A 14538-nucleotide genomic window follows, 5' to 3' on the forward strand; every position below is an offset into this window, starting at 1 on the left:
CAAGTTCATACTTTGCACATTCTTCTTTTCATTTCTTTTTGTTTTTACCAGTTTGATAGGAGAAAATGACACTTTACTCCTATTAATCATTTTGAAATAGCATATGGACACAGGTAATTCTATTTTTATGAGTGTTTCGTGTATGACTTTGTTAATGACAGTTATGGGAAGAGTATTTAGGATGAAGTAAAACCAAGAGCAAAAACCCAGAGATGGGAAAGAGTAGATTATTAAAGACTTAGGAAAATATTACTATATTTTTCTATTTTACACCAAAGTAGAAGAATAAATACTTACATTTCTGTTATTTAATTTTTTAATTAAAATAGTATTATAATTTCATTAAATAGTATTTTTCAAAATATTATTAATTAATTTTGTGTCTGTCTAATATGAAGGGGTGAGCCTGCTATGCATAGAAGGTAGGATATCAGCTGGGTATAGTCTCCCACACCTGTAATCCTGATGTCTAGGAAGGTTGAGTCTGGAGAATGGCAACTTCAAGGCTAGCTTTGAAAATTTAGTGAGACCCTGTCTCAAAATAAAAAAAATTAAAAGAGCTGTGGTTGTAGCTCAGTGGTATAGGACACCTGGGTTCAATCCCCAGCACTGAGAAGAAGAAGTAGAAGGAGGAGGAAGAGGAGGAGGAGGAGGAGGAGGAGGAGGAGGAGGAGGAGGAGAAGGAGAAAGGGGAGGAAGGTTATTAACCATGTCCTGTTGGACTCATTTTCTCTGGAAATTTGAGAACTCTTGCATGTGTTTTCATTTTCTTCCCTCCTTCTACTGGAAGTGAGCTGGTTTTGAGGGTACAGAGGTCAGTGTTAGATAATATTTCATTTGAGACTTAAATGATAGGCCTGTGTTAGCCTGTGTTGATTTTGATCTAAGGTCAAAGTTTTAGGAAAAAAGCAAATACATGAGTAAGTTACGGTTCACAAGGTGATGAAGAATGAAGCTGATCTGTTTACATAAATAGAGAAAAAGAATTACAGAGCCCTGAAGAGACAGAATGAACAACTGCAACCTCTGACTTTCTTGCACTGACTTACTCTTCTGGCAAACTTTTTGTGCATGTTTCTATAGATTCCAAAGGGTAACACTTCATTAGTTTATAAAAATAGCACCCTCTTTAAAATGATAATCCAAAGAATTTCTTATACTAAAATATTATTCATTTCTTATAACATACTTTAAATAATGTTACTCCTTTTTCCTTTTTGTCAATGATTACATAAGGCAATATTTAAATTCAGTGCTAACAGTTCCCATGTATGACTATATCATCTTGCAGAACATTTATGGCATAGTCATCTGTGAGGTAAAGTACTGCTGAGTTAAAGTTACCTAAGTGATTTTTGTAAATCTGACTACTGGTTGAATCAAAGGTACTTTTAAAAGCAATCCCACTTTTTCTGCCTCATTCTTTGGTGCCACAAAGGTTAATTATAACAATTTTCTGATTTGAAGAGTTGATAAACACTGTCATAGCCTTATTGAAAAAAAAAGTGAAAATGAGTGGCATTTCCTAAACTTTACAGATGCTGGGAATTTATTACATTATTAGCAGCATTTCTTAGCATACTCTGTGAAATGCAATCATAACTCTTTAGCTTATTCTTGTTATCTCAATTTTAAAAAATAAAAGACCTTGTGAGTTAAGATGGTTCAGAAAGCTTATAATGCTGGTCCACAGTCATGGAGTTAGTGACCAAATGCGGATTCTTGGTTTTATAGGTAATACTCTTAGAGTTATTTGTGGAAAGATAGGACTTTTAAGTTGTCAGAATCCTTCTCTGACTCAGAGGATAGAGGGGACCTAAAAACAAAAACAAACCAACACTTGGTTTAGCTACACTGCTAAGAATCTATTTATCTGTTAAGCTTTGCTGAACAATTCATTGTGCAGTGGGAGCTCCTTAATGAGATCTGCTCAAATGTTTTCTAAAGGTAAACTTCGTCTTTCTTTTAGTTTTCCCACTACTTAGGTTTATGTTATTAAAATCTTTTTATCTTATATTAGTTCTGAACAGAGTGTAAATCTCTTGTAACAATATAATAGAACAGAATTCATTAATTTTAAAGTGCTTTAGAGTCATTTTAGTTACTGTGGGCTGGAAATCATTCATAACTGACAAGCAGTTGGGATAAAACTGATGATCTCCTATCTAGAAAATGCTCAATGAGTAGCAATACTTAAGATTCATACAATCTCAATTGTGTCTTTTAATATATATTGCTATTAACTCATTAACACATGAAACACTACATTGATATAATCATCCAAATTTCACAAGTTATTCATCAATATAGGTAGTTGTAATTCAAAATGTGTCTGCTTTTGAAGAAAAAAAAAAACTATTTCACAGAAAGTAGGATTTGCCATATTGGAGTGAGGCATTATTTCAGCAAGCCTATTTCCATCCTGTTCTTAGCTATGGAAGATTTATTGTTTCAGTGATGATTAGGTAGAAATGGTAATATTTTTAAAGAAAAGTTATGGAAGTATATTAGCTTATGTAAGGTATGAATTTGACAGCACATTAGAGCTGCTTAAGAGAATGTCACTTAAGATTCCCTGATCACTGACTGGAAAAAGTAGTATAATTATCAGGTGATAAAGTACTTTTTATATGCTTATTTTTATGGATTATCTATATTCTTTTAATTTTCATTTAAATGCTTCATTGCACATCTAATTTTATAAATAAAAATAATCTCTTATATTGTAGTGTTTCCAAGTAGGAGCATAATAACACTGTTACACTCCATATGAAATTGTGTTTTAATAAAGAATGTAAATAAGTTCTGTATACTGAGTGTGCACTGATGGAATGCATAGCTTCACAGTGAAATCAAAATATCTTTCTTCTAGTAGGAAATAAACTGTAGTGTGTCTTTTCTACAGAAAAAAGTGCAATAAAAAGATGCAAAAATGTACATAATTCATCATATAATTTATAATATTCCATAAAACATATTACTTCATATCTTTAAGAAACATGTGTCCTAATGCAAATTAAAAGATTCATATTGTTTTTAAATAAGTCAAAATGATACTACATTGTTTACATTCTAATAAAATTTTAGGCTACTATTTTCTAATTAAATGGGATGAAACATACATATGGCTCAAAATCAAAATCAAATTTTAAAAAATCAACAGATAAAGTGAAAACAATAACAATGAATAAATTAATGTAAAGTGAACACAGAAAAATATCTAAATTTATCTTCTTTTTTTTTTTTTTTTTTTTTTTTTTTTTTTTTTTTGCTTTTTGCAGTGCTGGGGATTGAACCCAGGGTCTTGTGTTTGGAAGGCAAGCACTTTCCCAATGAGTTATATCCCCAGGCCAAAATATCTAAATTTCTTATTTGGAGAGGAAACATCAAATTTTGGTTATATAGCTTGTGTTCAAAGTCCCTGAAGTGTTGGTATTTTTCTCATCTAAAAGATGAGATACAATAATCAGAGTGAGGGGTGTGTGTATATATAAGTAAAAAATAATTATATTATGACTAATATAATTGTAAAATGATCATACTTGCCCTTACATCAGTGCCATTCACAAAATGAAAATATAATAATTTTTTTGTGTGTGAATAAGCATGTATTTGCATTTCTAGTGATTAAGTTTATGCATCAACTTGTCTGGGCCAGAGGTCCCCAGAAATTTGGTCAAATATTCTTCATAGTGTGTCCATGAAGGTGATTTGGAATGAGATTAAGATTTGAATCAGTAGACTGAGAAAGCAGATTACCATCCCTATTTTGCATAGCCCTCACCCAAAGATGAACGCTTAAATAGAACAAAATAGCAGACTCTCCCATGAGTACTAAGGAACTCCTTTCACCTGAACAGAAATATCAGTCTTTTTCTGCTTTTTACTGCTTTTAGACATTAACTGAAACAATGATTTTCCTTGGGTCTAGAACTTCCTGACTTTTAGACTAGAACTTATTTTCCCCATTGCTCCTCTGCATCCCCAGCTCGCCTACTGCAGATCGTGCAACTCTTCAGCCTTTAATTGCATCAGCCATTTTTTTAATAATAAGTCATATACATGAAGGTACAAGAATGAGTATGTGTTGGGTGGGTGATATGTTGTTTCTATTTCTCTGGAGAATTCTGACTATCTCAGTACAGAAATTGTCTAACAGTAAATTTAGTGTGTAATTCGTTCTGCCAGAAATGAGGTATTGAAGAAGGTTTACCTCTGCTATAAGTTTCTGAATGAGGAAAGGAACATGCAGACATCAACCATCATGTGAATTATGCATGGCCCGTGTCACATGTCTCCTAAAAGCTTTGCAAATTGAAAAGGGATTAACAAGTAGGGAAGTGACATATAAAGAAAACAGTAAGAACTGTTTGTAAAATCAACATACAAATTCTTCACCATGGTCCCAGATTCATTTGCCTACTTAAATTAGACTGAAAACAGCAGCCAAGAAATTGGGAAGAAACCATGAGTAAATGATTTCTCCAGAACCATTAGGGATAGGTTTTGAAAAAAAGATTAGGAAAAACAACCCTTTCTATAGAATCTTTGGATAATATACTTTCTTTGCCTTTTACAGGCACCTGTTCAAAACATTTATTGAACATTTATTGTGTGCCAGGCACTCTTTTAAATTTTGTAGATAATCTGGCAAGAATCAAAGAATACAAGCTATTCTTATGCAGTCTGTTTCATAAAGGAAAATTATAAGCAATGACAAAATATATTTACCAAGAGCATTCACAGATACACAAAAAGACAGTAACCAAAATTAATTTTAAAAGGACATTGTGATTTCATGGAGAGTGAGGAGTTCAGAACATGTACAACCAAAGGAATGCCTAGTTCAATGATCCTTAGTCAAGATGAAGATTCATATGAAGAAGAAAGGAATGCACTATGATTCAATGAAGTGATGATGGATATCTTAGGTTGGGTTCCTAGAAGCAGTTTTTTTGTTTTGTTTTTTACATGAATAATTTTTTTAGAAAATATTTTGCAAGCAAAATACAAATATTAACCCGTAAAGAAGGTGGCGAATTAGGATAGGGAAGGAGAAAAGTTAGCAAGGGAGTAGACTCTGGAGCATGAGCTGTGTGACACAATTTCACATCACCATGAAGTATTGAGGGTGGTCATGTATGCCCAGTTTCATTTAATCATTGGTTTGGAGATCCACACACACTTGGAGAAGCTAACTTTCTTGCCAAAATTTTTCTTATTACCTGAGGTAAATTTTAGGGAGAAGGGTAGAACTGTGAATCCATTGTAATCAATCTCACATGAGGTGAGGAGAGGTGCAGCACCTTGGACAAAAGGATAGGACTGAGGCACGATAGCTTTGATTATGGTGGGAAAATCCAGGAGGAAATTAAACCAAATTCCTATATCATTTTAAGTCAGTGTAAACAATTTATATTTCATTTGTGAGCAATAGAACCTTTGGAGTATGTTAAACAAGAGTATGGCATAACCTGATTTACATTTTTTAAAAAAATTCTCTTTGAACATTGAGGGGGAAATGGGATTGGCAAGAATGAATGCATTGATATGAATAATAAACCACGTCTAAGTTTCTTGCTAGTGACAGTGTGCCTTGAACAAATTGGAATCGATGGAAATGGAAAAGAAAAATAAAGAATGTTCATAAATTTCCTGCAATGATATGTAAGGATAATAATCTATCCCTGAAAGAGGATGTAGAATCAGGGATTTTTAAAAATTAATTTTTAAGAATTTTCTTTGAATTATTGGAGCACATTTATTCATGAGAATAATCCAGTAGAGTAAAAGAAATTAATGTTCTGGAGAAAGAAAAAGTGATTTCTGAATAAATGTCTTTGATAAAGCAAAAGACAAGAAAATATCAAATACAAGTAGATGGATTGAAATTCACTTCTGAAGTCAGGGCTCTGAGTGAATGAATGCAGTATACAAACTTCTGAGTATTCTTTAATGGGCCAAAATATACTCTTGCCATTATTTTATTATCCACATCCCAAATGTTAGTAAAATCAATTAAAATGGTTGTGAAAATGGGTGAGTGAATAATAACAAAATTACATTTCTAAAATATTTAAATATATTTATTTAAAAATAAGTTATTAGTTATCAATCATTTCACTTTGCTTAAAGGATGGGCATATCACATGCAAATATTAACTGGAATTTAAAAAAGGAGGAACACTTTTTTTACTTACACTCTAGAAGTAAGTGGTTGGAATTATATACCATAAGTTTATCATTACTTTTGAAATTTCTTATTATACCACCAATCAGGCAATTCTGAGATATTTCAAGGGAGTATCACTTGTAAATTTCATCTGTTGATCTCATAAATAAGTCCAAGTACTAAAGTTAAAGACTGAAGAATAGCATGAAAGTGAGAAATAGCATGTTCCATTGCTGCAGCTGGAACATGCATGGGGTAATGGGAATCAGCAAAAGGTGGAGTTTGTAATATAATCAGGTACCAGTTTTATGATGAGCTTCATAAGCCAGGCTCTGAAGTCTGCTTTTAGCTTGTAATCCATGGGGAGTTTCTGGGCCTAGAAGACCTTGGGGAAAATCTTTGTAAATACCAATAGAGGTGGATTAAATGTAAAAATGAGCAGCATTCTCTTTGCTTAGGAACTCCATAATTCTTACTATACTACCAAATGCAGGAAGAAATGAATGGCTTTGTTATCCTATTAGGTACACAAAGTAGGTAAAAGGAAAGAATAATATCCTATCCAGAGATATATTTGATAGTGAGCTAAGAGGGAAGGTACTGAATAATATGCATAAGGGCTGCTATAGAACCAGGTCTCCTATTTGTTAATTCTTTTTACTGCAACTGCCTTCAGTTGTGTAGATCTCACTGTAAGGCATTTCTTAGAGCTATGCATAACTACTCTTCATCAATAGACTAATGAGTCAGAAAGAAAGAGAAACTTAAAAACATTCTTTATACTTTTGATGATCAAGAGTAGATTATGAAACAGATGTTCTGCATTAAGGTGCATCGTAAAATGTGATCTAACATAACCTTTAGGATTTCACTAAGAAAACAACACCTATTAATGTATCAATCAAGCAAAATATAGGCAGTTGTCCAACACCTGGCAAGAACATTATAGGCAAGGAGCAACAATTCTATCCTCTAGACAATACTGATTTAACTCACTCTAAATTTATTTATTTGGACAAGTTAGCTTCCATCTTATATGCCAGAGAATTGGCATTTGGAACTCTAAGAGAAACAAATGTCCTCCTAATGTGTGTGTCCAAGATAATTGTTAGACAAAAGCAAGTTAGATTAGAATTCAAAAGTTACACATGGTGCTGGAAGCGATTGTGCAGTCCTCAAAGATCTATAAAATCAAATGCAACAATAGATCAAGCGGAATCCAAGTTGCCTGAGAAATCTCAGCACAAGTAACAAGTCATTACAAACACTACTGAAACTCCCATCAGTGCAATGACTAGGTCTAAGCCCAGATTGAAAATTTAAAAATAATTGACTCTGAGGGAGATGGGTGATCAGCTGTGCAACAACTTTTGTATAAAACTCTTGCTGAGGCTACTATATTTTATATGGGAACACTGAAATGAAATTCTTTAAAATACAGAGGGTACATTTTCTGCTACCATGAAATATGGATTATAAAATTGGCCTTTTAAATAAAACTAGGAGTGCTGGAGTATCAAGTATGTTTTTGGAACTGGGTATTCAATATGAAGATTTTTTATAATAAATGGAAGCTAAATAGCAAAATATTAACATCACTTATGTGTAATCACATACAACACCCACTTTGGTTTACTACACCCAAATGTGTTTGCAGTATGTAGAAATTAATTTCATAAAAATTGTATGTATCTTAAGATAAACATTAAGTGATATAGTCATGAATTTTTTGTTTCCCAGTTCAGCAAAAGTAATGTTCTTCTGCCCTGTTCTCTTCTCTCTTCTTTTTCCTCATTTACTTACATTTAAACTATAAACTGCTTTAAAGAACATGGTCCTTCATTGTTTTTTAGAAAACATTCAACTTTTCTTTTGGATGAGAATAAAAATGTTGGCAATTAGGCTGCAATGAGATAGCATAATTATCTTAGAAGAGGGAAATTGTGTCTTTCATAAACACGGACCTATAGACTTAGTATGTAAGAAATCAAAGTGAAACCATATTATTACTAAGATATGATGAGGGAGCAGGACTTGACCAAAAGTTTTAAGTGCTAAAAGAAAAGCATGAAGTTTGCCAGATATGAGAAAAATTAGACAGTTTGGGAAGATATAAAAATGAGACTACCAAAGAAATCTTGAAATCTTTTCCTAAATTATGCAGAGAGGAAATTAGGTTCAATGTCTACAAGTATTTCGAAGTCATTGACCAAACAATTTTTACTAATAGAAATGGTTATCGGAAATCACCATAATCTAAAGAGATTTCATTTCTGAATCTTATGACTACCACCTGATACATTTCCTGGGGTATTATTAATTAAATGAATTATTTTTCCTGGTTGTGCTAATGTGGTAAGTTTTCCCTTATTCATTGGTTTACAATAATATTTTCCCATGGCTGAGAATATAGCATCTATTTCAATGTGAATATTCCAATTTCAGTCTAATGCTATCACTTTTTATAATTTGATTTGAGTTGCATTGTCATTGTTGGCTTTATTTGTGAACATCTTGACAACCTACTCATCTTTGATAGGTTTGTTCTTGGTGCTTTGTAGCAGTCATGTTTTAACATTGGTAATACTTAATGAGAGTAAATTCATAATGGACAATAATACCCTTGAAATCTGTTGATAGACAATTTGCTTCCCATAGTGACTCCTGTTTTTCATAAATGTTTTTGTATTTTTACTTTTAGAAAGTGAAATTGCTCCAAAATTAGTGCACAAAAGTTACCAAGTAATCAGTATAGTGTAAGAGAGTGTGCTAAGGGATTTAAACACATTTTCATTTCATTTTCTCACTATTTCAATTGGCAGGGTTCACAACTATCATTTTATAAATGTAGAAATTGAAGACTGAAGTAATGAATCCTGGTCATACAATAACAGAGCTAGAATTTAAAACCGTTTTACTTTTTTATTCTGATTCTTTTGTTCTGAAAACTTGCTACACACAAACAACAAGCAAAACCTTATTAATGACTACAAAGTTTTAAGGGAGAATTTTCCAAAAATTTAGGGAATGCTTCCTATAATGAAAATATATTGAAAAATTCCAATTTAAGCACAGCATCTCACCGGATTCCTTTATGTTTTTAATATGGCAGTAGAGGGTTTGAATCTTCATGAGTAGTCTGCAGAATGAAATCTTTACAAACTTACTTGCTCATATTGCATTTTGTTCAAAAAGAATCTCATAGATCAAGAGTTCTATCACACGTGTGCTGCAACACACACAGTTTTAAATCTTGATTTTTAGAAGTGGAAAACAGAAAATTATGCAGACTATAATTTTTTAATTGAAATGTAAGATAATCACTGAGGTTAATAGAAATCAATGATTCTGTATCATTGTCTCTGTACACTATGACCCAGAGTAATATAAACTGCTCCCTCTTTTCAGAATTCACAATAATTTTATTTGGATAGAACAACTTAGTTTGAGAAAGAAGCTACAGTGAGTTTTACTCCTTTTCTAAAAATACTTTACTTTTGAACAATTTACATTTTCAATTTTCATATATATAATCTAATTTTGTCTTTAAAGGATTATAAAAGGAATTAACAAAAGTTTGTTATGAAAGATAATCACATAATGAAATATTTGCCTCCATAATATAAATAAAAATTAAAACATTTTATATTGTGAAAGACCATGGACAATGATAATGATCAATTAAAATATTTATAAATCTTTTAAAAATTGAGGGGAATTTATATTAATACAGAATTCTGGAATACAGTATAAATTCTTAATTTTCATGAATAATCTTCTAAATCTAAAGTAAATATCATGAGGGAGCTTGCAGTCTAGTGCCCCTTTGGCTGACCATTGGTCAACACATGGATGCGCCTCTGCCCACTAGCTGGGAATATAGCTCACCACCCCTAGAGGGGCAGCTTCCTTTGTGATTTACTGCATTATAAAGTTCCTCCAAGATTTTAGGCTACTGAAGGCTAGGAGGTGAGTTATTGGTAACCTTCAGGGACACTAAAAGTCAATAGGGTGAAAACTGCAATATGTCAGATTTTCACTAGTAGAGGGGAAGATACCAGAACAATATGAAAAAACAAGGGAAAAAATGTCCCAAACAAACTTAGATGCTACATCAACAAAATCCAATGACAGTATGGCAAAAGAAATGTCAGAAAAGTAGATCAGAATGTACATAATTAAAATGATCAGAGAAGCAAACGATGAGATGAGAGAGCAAATGAAGGCACTGAATGATTGCACCAATCAACAGTTAAAAGAGCAAATGCAGGAAGCAAGAGATCATTTCAATAAAGAGAGATTCTGGAAAAAAAAATTACAGAAATCCTTGAAATGAAGGAAACAATATATCAAATTAAAAACTCCATAGAAAGCATAACCAATAGGATAGAACACCTGGAAGACAGAACCTCAGACATTGAGGACAAAATATTTAATCTTGAAAACAAAGTTGACCAAACAGAGAAGATGGTAAGAAATCATGAACAGAATCTACAAGAATTATGGGATATCATGAAAAGACCAAATTTAAGAATTATTGGGATTGAGGAAGATGCAGAGAAACAACCCAAAGGAATGAACAATCTATTCAATGAAATAATACCAGATAATTTCCCGAATCTGAAGAATGAAATGGAAAATCAAGTTCAAGAGGCTTATAGGACTCCAAATGTACAAAATACAACAGACCCACACCAAGGCACATTATAATGAAAATACTTAACATACAAAATAAAGATAGAATTTTAAAGACTGGGAAAGAAAAAAATCAAATTACATTCAAGGGGAATCCAGTATGGATATCAGCAGATTTTTTAATCCAGACCCTAAAAGCTAGAAGGGCCTGGAACAACATTTTTCAAACCCTGAAAGAAAATGGATGCCAACCAAGAATCTTATACCCAGCAAAACTTACCTTCAGATTTGACGACAAAATAAAATTCTTCAAAGCTAAACAAACTTAAAATAGAAATCTGGCAGTACAGAATATTCTCAGCAAAATATTCCATGAGGAAGAGATGAAAAACAATGATTTAAATCAGCAAAGGGAGGAAGTAGCCTAAAGGAATAACCAAATAAAGGAGAAACCAGGTCATGTTAAAAAAAATAAAAATCAATAAGCCTAATTACCAGGAATACAAATCATATCTCAATAAAAACCCTGAATGTTAATGGCCTAAACTCATTTATCAAAAGACATAGACAGGCAAATTGGATTACAAAGGAAGACCCAAAAATATGCTGTCTTCAACAGACTCATCTCATAGAAAGAGACACAGACTAAAGGTAAAAGGATGGGAAAAACATACCATGCACTAGAACTCAGCAAAAAAGTTGAAATATCCATCCTCATATCAGATAAGTTGAACTTCAAGCCAAAGTTAAGCATAAATCAGAAAGACCTAACAATCATAAATATCTATGCCCCAAACAGTGGCTCAACCATGTACATCAAACAAATCCTTCTCAATTCCAGGAACCAAATAGACCACAACACAATAATACTAGGTGACTTTAACACAGCTCTCTCACCACTGAACAGATCTTACCAAGAAAATTGAACAAAGAAATTATAGAATTCAATAACACTATCAGTAACTTAGACTTCACAGATAGATATATATATAGAATATTCAATCCAACAAAGAGCAAATACACTTTCTTTTCAGCAGCACATGGATCCTTCTCTAAAATAGACCATATATTTAGCCACAAAGCTACTGTTAGCAAATACACGAAGATAGAGCTAGTACTTTGTATTCTATCAGATCATAATGGATTGAAATTAGAAATAAATGAAAGAATAAAAAACAGAAACTACTCCAACACCTGGAGACTAAATAGTATGCTATTGAATGATGAATGGATAGCAGAAGATATCAAGGGGGAAATAAAAAAATTCTTAGAGGTAAATGAGAACAAAGAAACATCATTTCAAAATCTCTGGGACTCTATGAAAGCAGTACTTAGAGGAAAATTTATTTCATGGAGTGCATGCAATAAAAGAAGAAAAAAATCAACAAAAAACCCACCTAACACTGCAGCTCAAAACCCTAGAAAAAGATGAACAGAGCAACACCAAAAATAGTAGAAGAGAGGAAATAGTTAAAATCAGAGCTGAAATCAATGAAATTGAAACAAAAGAAACAATCAAAAAATTGACAAAATAAAAAGTTGGTTCATTGAAAAAATAAACAAAATTGATAAATGCTTAGCCACACTAACAAATAGGAGAAGAGAAAACTCTAATTACTAAGATTTGGAATGAACGAAGAATTTCCATGAAAGACATGATTGAAATACAAAACATAATTAGAAGCTATTTTGAAAATCTATACTCCAACAAAATAGAAAATCTCAAAGACATCAGTAGGTTTCTAGAGAAATATGATTCACCCAAAACTGAATCAGGAGGACATACATAATTTAAATAGATCAATTTTAAGTAATGAAATAGAAGAAGTCATCAAAAGCCTACCAACAAAGAAAAGTCTGGGACCAGATGGGTTCTCAGTTGAGTTCTACAAAACCTTTAAAGAAGACCTCATCCCAATACTTCTCAAAGTATTCCATGAAATAGAAGAGGAGGGAACCCTCCCAAACTCATTCTATGAAGCCAATATCACCCTGATACCTAAACCAGACAGAGACACATCGAGGAAGGAAAATTTCAGACCAATATCCTTAATGAACATCGATGCAAAAATTCTCAACAAAATATTAGCAAATCACATACAAAAATATATTTAAAAGATCGTGCACCATGATCAAGTGGGTTTCATCCCAGGGATGCAAGGTTGGTTCAACATCAGGAAATCAATAAATGTCATTCACCATATCAATAGACTTAAAGTCAAGAATCACATGATTATTTCGATAGATACAGAAAAAGCCTTTGATAAAATACAGCACCTCTTCATGCTCAAAACACTAGAAAAAATAGGATTATGGGAACATTCTCAACATTGTAAAGGCCATCTATGCTAGTCCCATGACCAATATCATTCTAAATGGTGAAAAACTGAAAGCATTCCCCCTAAAAACTGGAACAAAGCAGGGATGCGCTCTTTCACAACTTTTATTCAACATTGTCCTCAAAACTCTAGCCAGAGCAATTAAACAGACCAAGGAAATTAAAGGGATACAAATAAACAAAGAAGAACTCAAACTATCCCTATTTGCTGATTATATGATTCTATATTTAGTGGAGCTCTGAAATTCTACCAGAAAACTTCTAGAACTCATAAATGAAATCAGTAAAGTAGCAGGATATAAAATCAATGCTCAAAAATTTTATTCAAAATTGATGAGTCCTCTGAAAGAGAAATTAGGAAAACTACCCCATTCACAATAGCTTCCAAAAAAAAAAAAAATCTTGGGAATCAATCTAACAAAAGTGGTGAGAGGACTCTATAATAAGAACTACAGAACACTAAAGAAAGATATTAAAGAAAACCTTAGAAGATGGAATGTTCTTGGATTGGCAGAATTAATATTATAAAATATCATACCACCAAAATGGCCATACTACTGAAGTGCTATACAGGTTCAATGCAATTCCAATTAAAATTCCAATGACATACCTCACAGAAATAGAACAAGCAATCATGAAATTCATCTGGAAGAATAAGAAACCCAGAATAGCTAAAGCAATCCTTAGCAGGAAGAGCGAAGCAGGGGTTTGCAATACCAGAACTTCAACTATACTACAAAGCAATAGTAACAAAAATGGCATGGTATTGGCATCAAAATAGACAGGTAGATCAATGGTACAGAATAGAGGACACGGACACAAACCCAAATAAATACAGTTTTTTCATACTAGAAAAAGGTGACAAAAACATTCAATGGAGAAAAGATAACCAGTTCAACAAATGGTGCTGGGAAAACTAGAAATCCATATGCAGCAGAATGAAACTAAAGCCCTATCTCTCACCCTGCACAAAAATCAACTCAAAATGGATCAAGGACCTCGGAATCAGACAAGAGACCCTTCATCTTATAGAAGAAAAAGTAGGTCCAAATCTTCATCATGTTGGCTTAGTATCAGACTTCCTTAACATGACTCCCAAAGAACAAGATATAAAAGCAAGAATCAAAAACTGGGATAGATTCAAATCAAAAAGCTTTTTCTCAGCAAAGGAAAGTATCAGCATGAGCCTACAGAGTGGGAGAAAATCTTTGCCACTAATACTTCAGGTAGAGCACTAATTTCCAGAATCTACAAAGAACTCAAAAAACTTAACACCAAGAATACAAATAATCCGAACAACAAATGGGCTAAGGAAATGAAAAGACACTTCACAGAAGAAGATCTACAAGCAATCAATGGATATATGAAGAAATGTTCAACATCTCTAGTAATA

The sequence above is a fragment of the Sciurus carolinensis genome, chromosome 7 (assembly GCF_902686445.1).
Source record: "Sciurus carolinensis chromosome 7, mSciCar1.2, whole genome shotgun sequence".
Taxonomy (NCBI): Eukaryota; Metazoa; Chordata; class Mammalia; order Rodentia; family Sciuridae; genus Sciurus; species Sciurus carolinensis.